This window comes from Syngnathoides biaculeatus, chromosome 22 (assembly GCF_019802595.1).
Source record: "Syngnathoides biaculeatus isolate LvHL_M chromosome 22, ASM1980259v1, whole genome shotgun sequence".
Taxonomy (NCBI): domain Eukaryota; kingdom Metazoa; phylum Chordata; class Actinopteri; order Syngnathiformes; family Syngnathidae; genus Syngnathoides; species Syngnathoides biaculeatus.
The window spans coordinates 4101154-4113645 of record NC_084661.1 but is presented as its reverse complement, the minus strand read 5'-3'; the positions used below and the strand labels follow the sequence as shown (position 1 = coordinate 4113645).

Below are 12492 nucleotides of genomic sequence, written 5' to 3'. Positions count from 1 at the left end.
TTGAACCTGCTTGGCCGGTTTCTTCACTTCCTTACCACACTCACCGTTGCTCCGTATTGTTGCCCTTCATCCTAGCAGTTCTAGTTGTTCTTCCACCTGCTCCCTGCTTTCACTGCATCTCACAATATCATCTGCGAACATCATGGTCCATGGGGATTCCAATCTAATTTCGTTAGTCAGCCTATCCATTACTACCGCAAACAGGAAGGGGCTCAGAGCGGATCCCTGATGCACTCCTACCTCCACCTGATATTTTTCTGACACACCTACGGCACATCTCACCACTGTTCTGCTGTCCTCATACATGTCCTGTACTATTCTAACATATTTCTCCGCCACACCAGACTTACACATGCAGTACCCACAGTTCCTCTTTTGGTACTCTGTCAATGGCCTTCTCTAGATACACAATGTAGCTCCTTCTGACCTTCTCTGTACTTTTCCACAAGCATCCTCAAGGCAAATAATAAATCTGTGGTACGGTTTCTTACTCTTACCTCGACAAAATCATGAAAAATGAATGACAAACTAATCTATGTATGGTTTCATATGTATAAGAGAAATGGGAAAAGGAAAGTAACAAACTGGAAGTGGAAATTTGGGAAAAGATCATCTCCAACCAGTGGAAAAGTACATCTGCTCTATCTTGGAAAGATTTTGGTTGGAAAAATGTAGTTGGATTTTTTTTTTTTTTTTTTTTTTTTAAGAGTTCCTGCTCAGAGGATCTCGCCGGGAACAAAGTACCTCCTGCTGGAGAGCTTGTGGGGAGACTAAGGAGACACATTTTCATGTGTTCTGGGATTGTTAAATCATTTTAAAATATTGGAAAGACATTAAACAAAATATGGAGATAATTATGAAAGTCAGGATTCCTTTCAAATTTGAAACTTTATAATTGGGATTAATACACTGTCAAGGGTCCAGAAAATGACTATATAGATAGTATTTTGTCACGAGCATTCACGAGAAGGTTTATTACAAGAAATTGGTTGATAAAGAATACTCCCACAGTTGAGGACTGGATTAAAGTTGTCAAAGATATCTTTCAAATGGAGAAGTTTCATTTTGAGGCAAGAACAAAAGTTTGAGAGACATTGGGAAAACTGGACAAAACATGCCACAACATCAAAATATGTCAATACATGATGTGAAATCAAGTTTATCTCAAGTTTGTTTTATGGTTCCTATCAGTTATTATTGCTTTTGCTATTGTGTGTGTGTGTATATGTATATATATATATATATATATATATTATATATATATATATATATATATATATATATATATATATATATTTTTTTTTTTAAGCATGTTGTGTACTGCTTGTGTTCAACGCAGTTTTTTTTTAACTCACAAGTATTGCATCTTGCCTTGTTGTTAGAACAGGTATCACCCATGGGTTCTGATACCAAGAAAATTTGAAACTTAAAAAAAATCACGCGAAGCGAATATGTAAATCATTATACATTGTTATTGGAATATTTGTTGTAAGGTCCTTTGAGGTAGTGTCATTTTTCTTCTTTTTTTTTGACGACTATGATTTTCATTGTTTCCCTTTTCAGGTTAATTCCTTTGCTCACTTATGTATATGACCATGGGTGAGGATGACCTACTAGATCAGATTTGTTTGGGGTTTATTTGGAGATGAGAGAAACCTTCCTATTCTGTCTTTCATAAAGGTATTATTATCCCATTGTTAATGAATGTAATTAATTGTATATTTTTTCATTTTTTTCCTTTTCTTTCTCTCTCTCTCTTTATTTGTGTATAAAAGTGTGGAAAAAAAATTATAAACAATAAATAAAATAAAATCGAGTACAGCCATCTATTTATTTGAAGTTGATTTAGGCATTTAACTTTGAGCAAAACAATGTCAAAATGTGGAAAACCAAAAAAAAAACCTCGAGTTAAACATTGTTACTCATAGTTGATAATTGCCTTAATGATTTGAATCATAAAAGAACCCAAAACCTTAATTCTCGAGCATCTTAATATTTTAATCTCATTTTACAATTTTACCCTTAAAAATCATACCATAATTTCTCATGTTTAATGTGTTTGAGTATAATCCACGCACACAAAGTTGACAAAAGAAATTGAGACGTCTATGTAGAATGCACATCCAAACCTTTCAATATATTGGCACCTGTAGAGAGCTCGTGCACGTGACGTCACCATTTTCACGGTGCCATATGGCCAGTCAAACAGAGCTGCTCGACATTGTGAGACACATGAACCGGAGGAGAATATTTACAACATCCGAGATTTGTTTTGCTGTCGGTTGTCACAACAGATGAGACAGGTATCCAAAAAGGTCATTCTCTTGAATACCGGCTGAAAAGACCAGAAAATATCGACGGATTTCAGCAATTAAACATGATAGATGGTGCTCAACCAAAATACACAAATGCCTGTGATCGCTTCATTTCAGGAAAGGAATTATTCTTCTCAATCTCAAATTACAAATAAGTATTTATAATGTCAAATTGGTTTATTTGAGAACAATACGTATTTAAAAAAAAAAAAAAACTGTTGCAGGGGTTTACAGAGGTTAAGTGTGGCCGCAATCGCTTCCGTGTATGTTCCGTTTTTTTTTTCCCCAATCATAGTTAATGAAGGCGAGTTTGTGTAAAACCAGGGGTGATTTATTTAAAGTGCTACTGTCATGAAATGGATGATTTTTAATATGCTATTAATTAAAAAAAATAAAAATGTCAGCCAATATGGGCCTATACGTTTTTTCACCACAAAATGTAATTTTGACGTACACAGCTTTTTGTAACTCCCGCCATGAAAATCCTCTCAAGAGATTTGTTTTCCAGAAGAAGCAGGAAGTGACGTAAAGGACAGCGGCGCCCCCAAGTGGACTCGTTTGTTTCCATTAGTTTTACCTCCGGGAAGGTAGCTCGTTGTTCCTTCGTGTTAGCCAAAATGTCAGTTCATTCCATTGCTGGACATTGCTTGAACACTCGGGAGAATGGATTTACCCTTCATAAGTTTGCAAGAGACCTGGTTTGTTGTGAAAAATTGATTGCACGGGTGCAGAGGACGAGAGCTTGTGGGTTCCAAATAACAGGTAGGTGTGTAGACAGGTACTAAAAAAAATAATAGTTTGGGGCAGACCACGTAATCGGTCTCTCATAACGTAACAAAAGATCTGCGTTTGAAATATGTCGATGTGCGCGTCGGACGGCATTGGGCTGCTGCGCGGAGGGCTGCGAACTTGAAGAACCCAGCAAATAATGCCTCACTCAGCCACGTGCGCGCAGTAATGCGCCCCGGCTCAACGGTGTTCATTGGGTACTGTGGCGGCTATGGACAACCCCCAAAAGCAGCACGGCTCGGCTCCATTATATGCCACCACGGCGCCGAAAATCAGCCACACCGGCTGAGGCGCTGCGTTCGGCGGTCACGGCTTCTGCGAAGGCTGAGTGTCGGGCTTTGCGGACGGGGGCGGCTCTGAAGAACCCACCCGAGAATGCCTAACACAGCCGCGTGCGCGCAGTAAAGCGCCCCGGCTCAACTGTGTTGTTCATTGCGTACTGCGGCGTCTATGAGCAACCCCCTAAAGCAGCACCACTCGGCTCTGTCATAAGCCAAACCTGCCGGATCATCCGCGATGGCTCATCTCCGCCACGGAAGCGAATCGGACGGGGATGCGGTTTGGCCGTGATCGCATATCATCTGAATATGGCTCGAAACAATAGTGTAATATTTCCCTGGTTACTTCACAGGGTTGTGTGGTGTTCTCGTTTTCGAAAAGAGCTTCCGTGTCAGAAGGGGCGCGTTTGTCTCCCATAGTTATGGTGCACCGCGTGTTGTCATTGGCAAATGTCCTGGTGACGTCACGGACGGGGGATGCAGCCAATATGGGGACCACTTAGAGATCATAGAATGACACTTCTGCAACTTTGATTTCCGCTCATTTATTTTTTCGTATAGACATTGAAGTGAATAATGTTATATCTATTTTTCATTACAATATCTACTTTAGAATGTTTATAGGATGACACTTGGGCTTTAAATACCCTGCTAAAAATTTTCTCTAGAAATTCTATAGAAATCCATAGAATTCTATAGAATTTGTATACAACAACTTGTTCAATAGAACTTTGACTGTGACTTTCTATAGAATTTCTACTGAACAAAATTTTTCTGTAGAAATTTTATAGAAATCTTTGAAGAACAGAAAATGGCAGAGTTTGCAGTGTTCAAATTTCTATAAAATTTGTCCAGAAAATAATTTCTGTAGAACAATTTTCAAGCATCATCAGAGTTAATACGCATGCCGAAGTCTCATAATAAATGCATCAAGTATTTGTTACAATATACTGTATAAATACTGTCTTGACTATGAAGATTTCAAAATAGGGCAAGTCCATCACGTAAGACAAGCCACGATTATAAAGCCTACATGTTGAAAAATCGGAAACCAGCTGTCAATGTGTTTAAGAGAGCACAACGTTCACGAACCTTCAATCACTATCAACCAAATGGTTATATTAATACTGATTTGACAAGAAGGACGTGACAAGAACTCAAGGCAGAAAACTGGCAGCATGTTGCAGTGGAATTGTAGGTTAGCTGCTCAAGACCTAAATAACTCAATTGCAAGAGGGAAGAAACTGTTGGAATGGCAGCAAGTTTTGATATGCATTGATTGTTAATGCCTACCCGATGGAAGGAGCGGTGGCCAGGATGTTCAGGATCTGATGGGATCCTGTCCGCTCTTGTCCTTGTTCGAGGGGTGTGCAAGTCCTCAAGGGTGGGTAGGGTGGTGCTGACAATCCGTTCATTATTTTTGGTTGTCCGCTGCAGTCTGAGTTTGTCCTTTTTTGTGGCGGCCCGAACCAGATGATGGAGGTACACAGTACTGATTTGATGGCCACTGTGTAGAACTGTCTCAGCAGCGCTAGTGGTAGGCTGTGTTTCTTCAGGAGCAACATATAAAGTATATTCTTTGCTGAGCTTTTGTGAGGATGGAGTTTGCCTCCCACTTCAGGTCCTATGAAACTGTAATTCACAAGAACTTGAAGGTCTCGAGGGTTGTTTTGGCCACACCGAAGCTCCAGCCTCTCCACTTCCTGTTGAAACACAGACTTGTTACGATCGTTGAGAGCCCCATGACTGTGGTGTCATCTGCAAACTTCCGGGTGCCTTTGAAGTGCAGTAATGGAGAATTAGAAAATCAGTGGGTGGAGGACACAAGCTTGGGGTGCCCCAGTGCGAATGGTGCACGTGGACGAGGCGGTCTCCCGAGCCCCAACTGCTGTGTCCTGGCCGTTAGGAGTTTGTAAATCCACTGGCAGATGGCAGGCGAGACGGTGAACTGGAAAAGCTTGGAGGAGAGGAATTCGAGGATGATGGTGTTGAACGCAGAGCTAAATTTCCACGAACAGGATCGTCGCACAGGTTCCCTTGCTGTTTAGGTGTTCAAGGACGAAGTGCAAAAAAGTTTTGTTGGGAAACAGTTCCTCATAGAAACTAACATATGGGGTAACAATATCCGTGATTTCATCGAGGCACTTTGCAAAATTTAAAAAAAAAAACTCCAGTCAGTGCAGTCGTGAATTTATCATCCCGACAAATGACCACAATTAATCTTCTTCTTTTCCTTTCGACTAGGGGTCGCCACAGCAGGTCATTTTTTTCCAATCATAGCCTATCTCCTGCATCTTCCTCTCAAACACCAACTGCCCTCATGTCTTCACTCACAACATCCATCAACTTTCTCTTTGGTCTTCCTCTCGCTCTTTTGCCTGGCAGCTCCATCCTCAGCAGTCTTCTACCAATATACTCACTCTCTCACCTCTGGAAATGTCCAAACCATCAAAGTCTGCTCTCTCGAACCTCGTCTCCTAAACATCCAACTTTGGCTGTCCCTCTAACTAGCTTATTTCTAATCCTATCCAACCTGCTCACTCCAAACAAGAACCTCAACATCTTCATTTCTGCCACCTCCAGGTCTGCTTCTTGTTGTTTCTTCACTGCCACCGTCTCTAATCCGTCCATCATGGCCGGCCTCACCACTGTTTTATAAAGTTTGCCCTTCATCCTAGCAGAGACTCTTCTGTCACATAAGACACCTGACACCTTCCGCCAGCTGCTTGAACCTGCTTGGCCGGTTTCTTCACTTCCTTACCACACTCACCGTTGCTCCGTATTGTTGCCCTTCATCCTAGCAGAGACTCTTCTGTCACATAAGACACCTGACACCTTCCGCCAGCTGCTTGAACCTGCTTGGCCGGTTTCTTCACTTCCTTACCACACTCACCGTTGCTCCGTATTGTTGACCCCATGTATTTGGAGTCATCCACCCTCGCTATCTCTTCTCCATGTAGCCTGTCTCTTCCCTGTCCAACTATCTCATTCGCACACATATTCTGTCTTACTTCAGCTAATCTTCATTCCTCTTCTTTCCAGTGCATGCCTCCATCTTTCTAATTGTTCCTCCACCTGCTCCCTGCTTTCACCGCATATCACAATATCATCTGCGAACATCATGGTCCAAGGGGATTACAGTCTAACCTCATCTGTCAACAGTCCCGCGATAGGGAGGATAAGCGGCTAAGAAAATGGCTTGATGGATACAAGCTTTTTACTTTTTTCTTTATTTGTGCAGGCCTTTTTTTCCATAAAATACTTCTTCTTTTCCTTTCGGCTTGTCCCGTTAGGGGTCGCCACAGCGTGTCATCTTTTGCCATCTTAGCCTATCTCCTGCATCTTCCTCTCTAACCCCAACTGCCCTCATGTCTTCCCTCACCACATCCATAAACCTTCTCTTTGGTCTTCCTCTCGCTCTTTTGCCTGGGAGCTCCATCCTCAGCATCCTTCTACCAATATACTCACTCTCTCGCCTCTGAACATGTCCAAACCATCGAAGTCTGCTCTCTCGAATCTTGTCTCCAAAACATCCAGCTTTGGCTGTCCCTCTAATGAGCTCATTTCTAATCCTATCCAACCTGCTCACTCCGAGCGAGAACCTCAACATCTTCATTTCTGCCACCTCCAGTTCAGATTCCTGTTGTTTCTTCAGTGCCACTGTCTCTAATCCGTACATCATGGCCGGCCTCATCACTGTGTTATAACCTTTGCCCTTCGTACGAGTGGAGACTCTTGTCACATAGAAACACCAGACACCTTCTGCCAACTATTCCTCCCCACTAGGACCCGTTTCTTCACTTCCTTACCACACTCTCCATTGCTCTGTATTGTTGACCCCAAATATTTGAAGTCGTCCACCCTCGCTATCTCTTGTCCCTGTAGCCTCACTCTTCCTCCTCCACTTTTCTCATTCACGGACATATATTCTGTTTTACTTTGGCTAATCTTCATTCCTCTTCTTTCCAGTGCATGTCTCCATCTTTCCAATTGTTCCTCTGCATGCTCCCTGCTTTCACTGCATATGACAATATCATCTGCGAACATCATGGTCCAAGGGGATTCCAGTCTAACCTCATCTGTCAGCCTATCCATTACCACTGCAAACAGGAAGGGGCTCAGAGCTGATCCCTGATGCAGTCCCACCTCCACCTTAAATTCCTCTGTCACACCTAAGGCACACCTCACCATTGTTCTGCTGCCATCATACATGTCCTGTACTATTTTAACATACTTCTCTGCCACACCAGACTTACGCATGCAGTACCACAGTTCCTCTCTTGGTACTCTGTCATAGGCTTTCTCTAGATCCACAAAGACGCAATGTAGCTCCTTCTGACCTTCTCTGTACTTTTCCACGAGCATCCTCAAGGCAAATAATGCATCTGTGGTACTCTTTCTAGGCATGAAACCATACTGTTGCTCGCAGATACTTACTTCTGTCCTGAGTCTAGCCTCCACTACTCTTTCCCATAACTTCATTGTGTGGCTCATCAACTTTATTCCTCTATAGTTCCCACAGCTCTGAACATCCCCTTTGTTCTTAAAAATGGGAACTAGAACACTTTTCCTCCATTCTTCAGGCATCTTTTCGCCCGCTAGTATTCTGTTGAATAAGTTGGTCAAAAACTCCACAGCCATCTCTCCAAATTGCTTCCATACCTCTACCGGTATGTCATCAGGACCATCCTTTGTAGTGCTCTCTGACTTCCCCCTTAGTAATCATTTCCACTTCCTGGTCCTTCACTTTGCCTCTTCAACTCTTCCTTCTCTCTCATTTTCTTCATTCATCAACTTCTCAAAGTATTCTTTCCATCTATTTAGCACACTACCGGCACCAGTCAACACATTTCCATCTCTATCCTTAATCACCCTAACCTGCTGCACATCCTTCCCATCTCTATCCCTCTGTCTGGGCAACCTGTAGAGATCCTTTTCTCCTTCTTTCATGTCCAACCTGGTGTACATGTCTTCATATGCCTCTTGTTTAGCCTTTGCCACCTCTACCTTTGCCCTATGTCGCATCTCGATGTACTCCTTTCGCCTCTCCTCAGTCCTCTCAGTATCCCACTTCTTCTTCGCTAATCTCTTTCCTTGTATGACTCCCTGTATTTTGGGGTTCCACCACCAAGTCTCCTTCTCCCCTTTCCTACCAGATGACACACCAAGTACTCTCTTGCCTGTCTCTCTGATCACCTTGGCTGTCGTCGTCCAGTCTTCCGGGAGCTTCGGTTGTCCATCGAGAGCCTGTCTCACCTCTTTCCGGAAGGCCGCACAACATTCTTCCTTTCTCAGCTTCCACCACATGGTTCTCTGCTCTACCTTTGTCTTCTTTATCTTCCTACCCATCACCAGAATCATCCTACATACTACCATCCTATGCTGTCGAGCTACACTCTCCCCTACCACTACTTTACAGTCAGTAACCTCCTTCAGATTACATCGTCTGCACAAAATATAATCTACCTGCGTGGTTCTACCGCACTCTTGTAGGTCACTATATGTTCCTCCCTCTTCTGGAAATAAGTGTTCACTACAGCCATCTCCATCCTTTTTGCAAAGTCCACCACCATCTGCCCTTCAAAGTTCCTTTCCTGGATGCCGTACTTACCCATCACTTCTTCATCGCCCCTGTTTCCTTTACCAATATGTCCATTACAATCTGCACCAATCACAACTCTCTCGCTGTCTGGGATGCTCAGAACTACTTCATCTAGTTCCTTCCAGAATTTCTCTTTCAACTCTAGGTCACATCCTACCTGTGGTGCATAGCCGCTAACCACATTATACATAACACCCTCAATTTCAAATTTTAGTCTCATCACTCGATCTGATACTCTTTTCACCTCCAAGACATTCTTAGCCAGCTCTTCCTTTAAAATAACCCCTACTCCATTTCTCTTCTCATCTACTCCGTGGTAGAATAATTTAAACCCTGCTCCCAAACTTCTAGCCTTACTACCTTTCCACCTGCTCTCTTGGATGCACAGAATATCAACCTTTCTCCTAATCATCATGTCAACCAACTCCTGTGCTTTTCCTGTCATAGTCCCAACATTCAAAGTCCCTACACTCAGTTGTAGGCTCTGTGCATTCCTCTTTTTCTTCTGACGCTGGATCCGGTTTCCTCCTCTTCTTTGTCTTCGACCCACAGTAGCTGAATTTCCACCGACGCCCTGCAGGTTAGCAGTGCCGGGGGCGGGCGTTGTTAACCCGGGCCACGACCGATCCGGTATGGGATTCTTTAGATGAACGCTCATATTTGTTTGGCACAGTTTTTACGCCGGATGCCCTTCCTGACGCAACCCTCTGCATTTATCCGGGCTTGGGACCGGCCTACAGATTGCACTGGTTTGTGCCCCCATAGGGCTGCATTTTTCCATAAAATACTACGTAGCATTAAAAAAAAACCAGTATTACATACTGGTCACTCAGAATAGGAGAACTGTTTTCAACTTATCAAAATTAATTTGTGCTTCATGAAATACAATGAAATAAACCTGTGCTTTACTCGTATATTTTTTTTCTTATTTTATAAACTTTGAACCTTATTTTTCTATATTAATTACAAACATTGCAAGAAGCATCTTCTGCACAAGAGGTTGAAGTCAAACCATCTTTGGTACATTCCAAAAGTTGCCAGACAGATGAAGTGCCTGTTCATGAGAAAGGAACACATACAGTGCCTTGTGAAAGTATTCGGTGCCCTTGAACTTTTTAACCTTTCGCCACATTTCAGGCGTCAAACAAAGATATAAAATCGTGAAGTGGAACGAAATTTATTGGATATTTTAAACTTTTTTACAAATAAAACTCTGAAAAGTGGGGCTTGCAATATTATTCGTCCCCTTGCCTTAATATTTTGTAGCGCCATCGTTTGTTGCAATTCCAGCTGCAAGTCGGTTTTGCACCTCAAGAGACTGAAATTCTTGCACATTCTTCCTTGCAAAACAGCTCGAGCTCAGTGAGTTTGGATTGAGAGCATTTGTGGTCAGCAATCTTCAGCTCTGTCTACAGATTCTTGATTGGATTCAGGTCTGGACTTTGACCTGGCCATTCCAACACCTGGATACATTTATTTGTGGACCAATCCATTGTAGATTTGGCTTTATGTTTTGGATCATTGTCCTGTTGGAAGATAAAACTGAAAGGTGGGGGGTACAATATTTTCCGGCCCCTTTACTTTTAATGCAGCAAACTCACTCTAAAAGTTCAGTGAGGCTCTCTGAATGATCCAATCTTGACTGATGCTGGTAAAAAGAATCCACCTGTGTGTAACGAAGTCTCTGTCTAAATGCACCTGCTCTGTGATCGTCTCAGGGTTGTGTTTAAAGAGCAGAGAGCAACATGAACACCAGGCAGGTCCAAGATATTGCTCTGGAGAAGTTTAAAGCCGGATTTGGTTACAAAAAGATTTCCCAAGCTTTAAACATCTCAAGAAGCGCTGTAGAAACAATCACATTGAAATGGAAAGAGTATGAGACGACTGCAAATCTACCAAGACCCGGCTGTCCCTCTAAACTTTCACTCAAAAAAGGAGAAGACTGATCAGAGATGGAGCCAAGAGGCTCATGATAACTCTGGATAAACTGCAGAGATCTACAGCTGAGGTGGGAGAAGATCTACAGCTGAGGTGGGAGAGTCTATCCATTGGACAACAATCAGTCATACACTGCACAAATCTAGCCTTTATGGAAGAGTGGCAAGAAGAAAGTCATTTCCCAAAGATATCCATAAAATGCCTCGTTTAAAGTTTGCTACAAACCACCTGGGAGACACACCAAACGTGTGGAAGAAGGTGCTCTGGTCAAATGAAACTAAAATCGAACCTTTTGGCCACAATGCAAAATTATATGTTTGGCATAAAAGCAACACAGCTCATCACCCTGAACACACCATCTCAACTGTCAAACATGGTGGTGACAGCCTAATCGTTTGGGCCTGCTTTTCTTCACCAGGGACAAAACCAGGGTTAAAATTGATGGGAAGATGAATTGGGCCAAATACTGGTAAATTCTGGCAGAAAACCTGTTGGTCTGCAAAAGACCTGAGACTGGGACGGAGATTTATCTTCCAACAGGACAATGATCCAAAATATAAAGCCAAATCTACAATGGAATGGTTCACAAATCAACGTTTCCAAGTGTTAGAATAGCCAAGTTAAAGTCCAGACCTGAATCCAATCGAGAATCTGTGGACAGAGCTGAAGATTGCTGTTCACAAAGGCTCTCCATCCAACCTCACTGAGCTCGAGCTGCTTAGCAAGGAAGAATGGGCAAGAATTTCAATCTCTTGATGTGCAAAACTGATAGAGACCAACTCCAAGCGACTTGCAGCTGTAATTGCAGCAAAAGGTGGCGCTACAAAGTATTAATGCAAGGGGGCCGAATAATATTCCACACCCCACTTTTCAGGTTTTTATTTGTTAAAAAAGTTTCAAATATCCAACAAATTTCGTTCTACTTCACGATTATGTCCCACTTGTTTTTGATTCTTGATAGAAAAATGAAAAATGTATATCTTTGTTTGAAGCCAGAAATGTGGCAAAAGGTTGAAAAAAATCAAGGGGGCTGAATACTTTCACAAGGCACTGTATCTTTCTGACAACAGAGAGAATGCTGCATCATGTATTTCAACCTCAGGTAGCCTCAAGATGCTCATATTAACAGACCAAAAAAGCATTCAGTGAAAATGTTATGAGAGAAACACATTTATATACAATGTAAGCATACAGTTCAATAAAACTGCGATGATTCTAGTTCTGTGGTGTATGTTTACTTAATAAACAAACATATACATCAACATTTAAAGAAACGAAAAATTCAGGATGTACACCATTCAAATCGAGTCACTGACAGTGGTAGTAGTGCGTCGTGGTACACACGCCTGCCTTTAGTGCGAGCGGTGTGGGATCGATTCCCGGTCAGTGATTATGTCGATATCTGCCCTGCGACTGGCGACCAGTTCAGGGTGTAGTCTGCCTTTCGCCCGAAGCTAGCTGGGATAGGCTCCATCTTTCCTGTGACGCTTGTGAGGATAAGCGCCTTGGATAATGGATGGATGGACGGACTATTTAAATCCTGTGTACTCTGGGCTATCCGCCACAAATC

At 42.5% G+C, this 12492-nt stretch overlaps 1 protein-coding gene across 5 annotated transcripts in view; it reads right to left on the bottom strand.

Annotated features, from left to right (window-relative positions):
• mtr (5-methyltetrahydrofolate-homocysteine methyltransferase) overlaps positions 1-12492 on the bottom strand; it is a 147042-nt gene that overhangs the window by 16443 nt on the left and 118107 nt on the right. Inside the window, exon 28 of one of the 5 annotated variants that reach the window (XR_009793502.1) lies at positions 4676-5085. The exons of the other annotated variants lie outside the window; for them this stretch is intronic. The gene's annotated coding sequence lies outside the window, so the exon portion shown is untranslated. The remainder of the gene's footprint in view (positions 1-4675; positions 5086-12492) is intronic. 5 annotated transcript variants of the gene reach the window in all.